Source organism: Somniosus microcephalus, chromosome 7 (assembly GCF_052327205.1).
Source record: "Somniosus microcephalus isolate GS21.2 chromosome 7, FLI_Smic_1.0, whole genome shotgun sequence".
Taxonomy (NCBI): Eukaryota; Metazoa; Chordata; class Chondrichthyes; order Squaliformes; family Somniosidae; genus Somniosus; species Somniosus microcephalus.
This window is the reverse complement of record NC_140993.1, coordinates 167,735,602-167,743,827: the sequence shown is the minus strand read 5'-3', so window position 1 is coordinate 167,743,827 and position 8,226 is coordinate 167,735,602.

Below are 8,226 nucleotides of genomic sequence, written 5' to 3'. Positions count from 1 at the left end.
TCACACTCCCAGTCTCTCGCTCTCTCACTCCCAGTCTTTCTCTCTCTCTCTCTCTCTCACTCCCACTCCCAGTCTCTCTCTCTCACACTCCCAGTCTCTCTCTCTCTCTCTCACACTCTCAGTCTCTCTCACACTCCAAATCTCTCTCTCTCTCACACTCCCAATCTCTCTCTCTCTCTCACACTCCCAGTCTCTCTCTCTCTCTCTCTCACTCCCAATCAATTCAATTCAATTCAATTCAAATGCTTTATTGGCATGAAAGTTTACAGAGAACCATATTGCCAAAGCTTACATAGCAAAAAGGTACATTTTCTAACATTCTGTACGTGTCAATCGATTTGACATTTGTTGGGTACATACAATATTACTTTTAAACAATATTAATTTTAAACAGTCTTTGTACTTCATTTGGTACGTTCAATATTAATTTTAAACAGTCTTAATTTTAAACAGTCCTCAGGTTGTGACATGTTGTTACATATTTGGCCCCAAGGTATGGTCTGTCTCCTTCTCCCAGGACTAATCTCAATTTTGACAGGTCATCCAATTCCTTGAAATCTGGGGTTGTTTGGCTTAGCTTGTTGAATAATATGTTTCTTGATGTGTTGAATTTTTCGCATTTTAGGAGGAAATGCATTTCTGTTTCAACCTCGCCGGCCAGACATTGATCGCATATTCTATTCTCTCTAGGCTGCCAGGATTTCTTGTATCTGCCTTTTTCAATTTCCAGTTGGTGGTCGCTTAGTCTGTACCTGGTGAGGGTCTGTCTCTGTTTTGTGTCTCTGATGGTCGTGAGGTAGTCTGCCAGTTTATATTCTCTTTTTAGGGTCCGGTAACATTCTAATCTGCTTTGGCTTTCGGTTATTTTGTTCCAATATTCCAGGTAGGTTTCTTTGCATTGTTTAATGATTTGGTTCACTCGGATTGGTGTTTGGACGGCTGTGTTGGTCTGGGGCTGGTCAGGGTCCGGCTGAGTACTTAGTTTCAGTAGCAGCTGACTCAGGGGACTCTTTTCTGGGTTTAGCTCTTGGGTCTGAAAGGCGTTGAAATGAAGGGTGTCTGGGGAGCTAGATTTGATGTGATTTAGGAAGTTTAGTGCTCGTTATTGGATGTTTATTATCAGTGGTTATCTGCCTAGTTCGGCTCTGCATGCATTTGTTGGCGTTTTTCTTTGGATGCGAAGGATGCTTCGGCAGAATTCTGCATGTAGGGCAATCTCTCTCTCTCTCTCACTCCCAATCTCTCTCTCTCACACTCCCAATCTCTCTCTCTCTCACACACTCCCAATCTCTCTCTCTCTCTCACACTCGCAATCTCTCTCTCACACTCCCAATCTCTCTCTCTCTCACACTCCCAAACCCTTACACTCCCAATCTCTCTCTCTCACTCCCAATCTCTCTCTCTCACATTCCCAATGTCCCTCTCTCACACTCCCAATCTCTCTCTCTCTCCCACTCCCAATCTCTCTCTCTCTCACACTCCCAATCTCTCTCTCTCACACTCCCCGTCTCTCTCTCTCTTTCTCTCTCTCACTCCCAATCTCTCTCTCTCTCACACTCCCAATCTCTCTCACTCTCACACTCCCAATCTCTCTCTCTCTCACACTCCCAATCTCTCTCTCTCACACGCCCAATCTCTCTCTCTCTCACACTCCCAATCTGTCTCTCTCTCACACTCCCAATCTCTCTCTCTCACACTCCCAGTCTCTCTCTCTCTCTCTCTCTCACGCTCCCAGTCTCTCTCTCTCACACTCCCAGTCTCTCTCTCTCTCTCTCTCTCTCTCACACACACTCCCACTCTCTCTCTCTCTCTCACACACTCCCAGTCTCTCACTCTCTCTCTCTCTCACACTCCCAGTCTCTCTCTCCCTCTCTCACACTGTCTCTTTCTCTCTCTGGCACTCCCAGTCTCTCTCTCTCTCTCTCACTCCCAGTCTCTCTCTCTCACACTCCCAGTCTCTCTCTCTCACACTCCCAGTCTCTCTCTCTCTCTCACACTCCCAGTCCCTCTCACACACTCCCAGTCTCTCTCTCCCACACACTCCCAGTCTCTCTCTCTCTCACACACTCCCACTCACTCTCTCACACACACTCCCAGTCTCTCTCTCTCTCTCTCACACTCCCAGTCTCTCTCACACACTCCCAGTCTCTCTCCCTCATACACTCCCTGTCTGTCTCTCTCACACACACTCCCACTCTGTTTCTCTCACACACTCCCACTCTCTCTCTCTCACGCACTCCCTGTCTCTCTCTCTCTCTCTCTCTCACACACTCCCAGTCTCTCTCTCTCACACTCCGTCTCTCTCTCTCACACTCCCAGTCTCTCTCTCTCTCTCACACACACACTCCCACTCTCTCTCTCTCTCTCACACTCCCAGTCTCTCTCTCTCTCACACTCCCAGTCTCTCTCTCTCTCTCACTCCCAGTCTTTCTCTCTCTCTCTCTCTCACTCCCACTCCCAGTCTCTCTCTCTCACACTCCCACTCTCTCTCTCTCTCACACTCCCACTCTCTCTCTCTCTCTCACACTCCCACTCTCTCTCTCTCTCACATTCTCAGTCTCTCTCTCTCTCTCACTCCCAATCTCGGTCTCTCTCTCTCTATCTCTCTCTCACTCCCAGTCCCTCTCTCTCTCTCTCTCTCTCACACACACTCCCAGTCTCTCTCTCTCTCTCTCTCTCATTCCCAGTCTCTCTCTCTCTCTCGCTATCTCTCTCTCACTCCCAGTCTCTCTCTCTCTCACACACTCCCAATCTCTCTCTCACTCACACATTCCCAGTCTCTCTCTCTCTCTCTCACTCCCAGTCTCTCTCTCTCTCTCTCACACACTCCCACTCTCTCTCTCTCTCACTCACTCCCACTCTCTCTCTCTCTCTCTCTCTCACACTCCCTCTCTCTCTCTCTCTCTCTCACACTCCCAGTCTCTCTCTCTCTCACACACTCCCACTCTCTCTCACACTCCCCGACTCTCTCTCTCTCTCTCTCTCACTCCCAGTCTCTCTCTCTCTCTCTCACTCCCAGTCTCTCTCTCTCTCTCACACTCCCAGTCTCTCTCTCTCTCTCACACTTCCAGTCTCTCTCTCTCTCTCACACTTCCAGTCTCTCTCTCTCTTCCCCCCAATCTCTCTTTCTTTCTCTTCTCCCCCAATCTCTGTCTCTCTTCTCCCCCCAGTCTCTCTCTCTCACTCTCACACTCCCAGTCTCTCTCTCTCTCTCACACACACACTCCCACTCTCTCTCTCTCTCTCACACTCCCAGTCTCTCTCTCTCTCACACTCCCAGTCTCTCTCTCTCTCTCACTCCCAGTCTTTCTCTCTCTCTCTCTCTCACTCCCACTCCCAGTCTCTCTCTCTCACACTCCCACTCTCTCTCTCTCTCACACTCCCACTCTCTCTCTCTCTCTCACACTCCCACTCTCTCTCTCTCTCACATTCTCAGTCTCTCTCTCTCTCTCACTCCCAATCTCGGCCTCTCTCTCTCTATCTCTCTCTCACTCCCAGTCCCTCTCTCTCTCTCTCTCTCTCACACACACTCCCAGTCTCTCTCTCTCTCTCTCTCTCATTCCCAGTCTCTCTCTCTCTCTCTCTATCTCTCTCTCACTCCCAGTCTCTCTCTCTCTCACACACTCCCAATCTCTCTCTCACTCACACATTCCCACTCTCTCTCTCTCTCTCTCACTCCCAGTCTCTCTCTCTCTCTCTCACACACTCCCACTCTCTCTCTCTCTCACTCACTCCCACTCTCTCTCTCTCTCTCTCTCTCACACTCCCTCTCTCTCTCTCTCTCTCTCACACTCCCAGTCTCTCTCTCTCTCACACACTCCCACTCTCTCTCACACTCCCCGACTCTCTCTCTCTCTCTCTCACTCCCAGTCTCTCTCTCTCTCTCTCACTCCCAGTCTCTCTCTCTCTCTCACACTCCCAGTCTCTCTCTCTCTCTCACACTTCCAGTCTCTCTCTCTCTCTCACACTCCCAGTCTCTCTCTCTCTTCCCCCCAATCTCTCTTTCTTTCTCTTCTCCCCCAATCTCTGTCTCTCTTCTCCCCCCAGTCTCTCTCTCTCTCTCTCTCTCCCCCAGTCTCTCTCTCTCTCACCCCGTCTCTCTCTCCTCTCTCTCTCTCCTTCCCCCTCTCTCTCTCTCCTTCCCCCTCTCTCTCTCTCCTTCCCCCTCTCTCTCTCCCTCTCTCCTTCCCTCTCTCTCTCTCCTTCCCTCTCTCTCTCTCCTTCCCTCTCTCAGTCTCTCTCCTTCCATCTCTCTCTCTCTCTCTCTCTCTCTCCTTCCATCTCTCTCTCTCTCTCTCTCTTCTTCCCTCTTTCTCTCTCCTTCCCTCTCTCTCTCTCTCCTTCCCTCTCTCTCTCTCTCCTTCCATCTCTCTCTCTCTCCTTCCCTCTCTCTCTCTCTCTCTTTCCCTCTCTCTCTCTCTCTCCTTCCCTCTCTCTCCTTCCCTCTCTCTCTCTCTCCTTCCCTCTCTCTCTTCCCCCCAGTCACTCCCTCTCTCTCTTCCAACAACAACATGCCCTCAAAAATGCCTCAGCACCGCCGGGCACCCCCAGCTAGTATACTTATAAAACACCTTAGGATTTTCCTTTATTTTGCTCACCAGTGTTATTTCATGGCCCCTCCTTGCTCTCCTAATTTCTTTTTTAAGTATCCCCCTGCACTTTTTATACTCCTCTAGGGCTTCCTCTGTCTTTAGTCCTTTGTATCTGCCAAAAGTCCACCTTTTTTTCCTAATCCATTCTCGTATATCCCTTGACATCCAAGGTTCCATGGGCTTGTTGGTCCCACCCTTGACCTTTACGGGAACATATTGTCATTGTACTCTCTCAATTTCCTTTCTGAAAGACTCCCATTGCTCCGATGTAGATTTTCCTTCAAGTAGCTGATCCCAGTCCACATTGGCCAGATCCTGCCTTATCATATTAAAATCGGCCTTCCCCCAATTTAGAACCTTTATTTCCAGTCCATCCTTGTCCTTTTCCATGACTACCTTAAATCTCACCGAATTATGGTCACTGTCACCAAAGTGCTCGCTTACTAACACTTCTACCACTTGCCCGGCCACATTCCCTAGAATTAGGTCCAGTACCGCCCCCTCTCTTGTAGGACTTTCTACATGCTGGCTCAAAAAGCTCTCCTGGATGCACTTTAAGAATTCTGTACCCTCTAAGCCTTTCACACTCTGACTATCCCAGTTAATATTGGGGAAGTTGAAATCCCCCACTATAATTACCCTATAATTTTCACACTTCTCTGAGATTTGCCTACATATCTGTTCCTCTATCTCCCCCTGGCTGTTTGGGGGCCTATAGTACACTCCCAGCAAAGTGCTAGCCCCCTTTTTGTTTTTAAGTTCAACCCATATGGCCTCATTAGAGGAACCTGTTAATATATCATCCCTCCTTACAGCAGTAATTGTCTACTTAATTAATATTGTGACACCCACTCCTCTTTTACCCCCCCTCTGTCTCGCCTGAAGATTCTATACCCCGGAATATTGAGCTGCCAGTCTTGCCCCTCCCTCAACCATGTCTCCGTGATAGCAACAATATCATACTCCCATGTGTTCATCAACAACTTCAGTTCATCCACCTTATTCGTAAGACTCCTTGAATTAAAATAAATGCCATTTAGCCTTGCCCTACTCCCTTGTGCCGTTACATACTTGCTCTGCCTTCCAGTCTGACTTATTTTTTCCTTTATATTTGGCTGTACATCAACCCCTATTATAGCTCCACTCTGTATCCCATCCCCCTGCCAAGTTAGTTTAAACCCCCCTGAACAGTGCTAGCAAACCTCCCCGCAGGGATATTTGTCCCCTTCTGGTTCAGGTGCAACCTGTCCGACTTGTACAAGTCCCATCTTCCCCAGAAGCAGGCCCAGTGATCCAGGAAACTACAGCCCTCCCTCCTGCACCAACTCTTTAGCCACGCATTCATCTGCTCTACCCTCCTATTCCTATACTCACTAACACGTGGCACCGGGAGTAATCCAGAGATTACAACCTTTGAGGTCCTGCTCTTTAGTCTGCTACCTAGCTCCCTAAAATCTAGCTGCAGGACCTCATCCCTCTTCCTACCCATGTCATTGGTCCCAATGTGAACCACGACCTCTGACTGTTCACCCTCCCCCTTCAGAATGCCCTGCAGCCGTTCAGTGACATCCTTGACTCTGGCACCAGGGAGCCAACAAACCATCCTGGAGTCACGTCTACGGCCACAGAAACACCTATCTGTTCCCCTTACGATAGAATCCCCTACCACTATTGCTCTCCCACTCTTTTTCCTCCCTTCCTGAGCAGCAGAAGCACCCCTGGTGCCAGGAAGTTGGCTGCTGCTGCCTTCCTCTGGTAAGACATCCCCCTCAACAGTATCCAAATCGGTATACCTGTTTGAGAGGGGGATGTCCACAGGGGACCCCTGCACTACCTGCCTGCTTCTACTGCTCCGCCTGATGGTCACCCATTTCCCTTCTGCCTGTGCAGCCCTTACCTGCGGTGTGACCAACTCACTAAACGTGTTACTCACGACCCTCTCAGCATCGTGAATGCTCCAAAACTCAACCATCCGCAGCTCCAGCACTGCAATGCAGTCCACTAGTAGCTGCAGCTGGATACATTTCTGGCACACATGGTCATCAGGGACACAGGCAGTGTCCCTGAATTCCCACATAGAGCAAGAGGAGCATAACACGGGGCTGGGCTGCCCTGACATGACTTACCCTTTAATTAATTTAAATTAATTTAATACCACCAATTAAAGATATACACTAGGGCGCTTGTATGGCTTACCAACAGTCCCCGCTACACCAGAAAGACCTTAGCAACTATAAACCAGAGTTAAAGTTTAAAAAATAGAGAAATACTCACCAACCAATCAATTACCTGCTCCCTGGTGACGTCAAACTCTGATTACTTTTTACCTCTCTCCCCGCTGCTGAGTTGGTAAGCCTCGCTGCTGCCGCCGCTTTTATGCTCCACCTCGGTTGCTGCTCTCCCCCAGTAATAGCCCGGTTAAAGAATAAACAGGTGTTCAAAGCATGGCTAGCAAAATCATTTAAATGGTAAAGACTGCCAACCGACCCCCAACCGTAACATTACCGCTGACGATCGGCCGAGGGAGAAGAAGAAGAAAACCCATCGGGACTCGACAACGATGGTAGCTGAGGAAAAGGAGGGTGCTTCGCATCAACAACTTCAGCACCGCGCCCTGAGACCACGTTGCAATGGGATACCCCAAAGGACAGCAAGAGCAGACCTCAAAACCAACCCAATTAATGCAACTGGTTTTGGATTGTTGAGCATGAATTCCTGGCCCCTCAAAGCTTAATCTAGTTAGATATAGGGGGTGGGATAAGGATAAGGGGATTGTTAATGTAGTTGTTTTCCCTCGATGTGCCGTGTGTTCCCCATTCCCTGTATAAGTGTAATTGTTTATGCCTGTATTTCATACCAGTAATTTTCATAAGATTGTTTTATTCTGCTTTTAATAAAATTTTGGTTTTCTTACACCAAACCACTTGTCTACTCGTTTTTCTGTATCACCGCCTGTACCTAAGTCTGGTGTCTAGAACCCAGGGGTGTGGGAGCGATTCAAACCACTCAAAAGACAGTCAGAGGTGAAGCTGACTGGGCACACGCCACCCCCTACATCATCTCTGTCCTAAATTGCTTTCCCCTTATCTTTAGTCTGGTTCTGGACTCCCCCGCCACTGGGAACATCCTTCCTGCATCTATTCTGTCTAGTCCAGTTAGAATTTTATAAGTTTCAATGAGATCCCCTGTCATTCTTCTAAACTCCAGCGAATAAAAGCCCAATCGACCCAATCTCTCCTCAGACGTCATTCCTGCCATCCTAGGTATCAGTCTGGTGAATCTTTGCTGCACTCCCTCCATGGCAAGCACATCCTTCCTCAGATAAGGCAAGCAAAACTGCACACAATACTCAAGGTGTGGTCTCACCAAGGCCCTGTACAACTGCAACAAGACATCCCTGCTCCTGTACTCGAATCCTCTCGCTATGAAGGCCAACATACCATTTGCCTTCTTAACCGCCTGCTGCACCTGCATGCTTACCTTCAGCGACTGGTGCACAAGGACACCCAGGTCTCGTTGCACTTCCCCTTCTCCCAATCTCTTGCCGTTCAGATAATAATCTGCCTTCCTGTTTTTGCCACCAAAGTGGATACACTTGCATTTATCCACATTATACTGCATCTGCCATGCATTT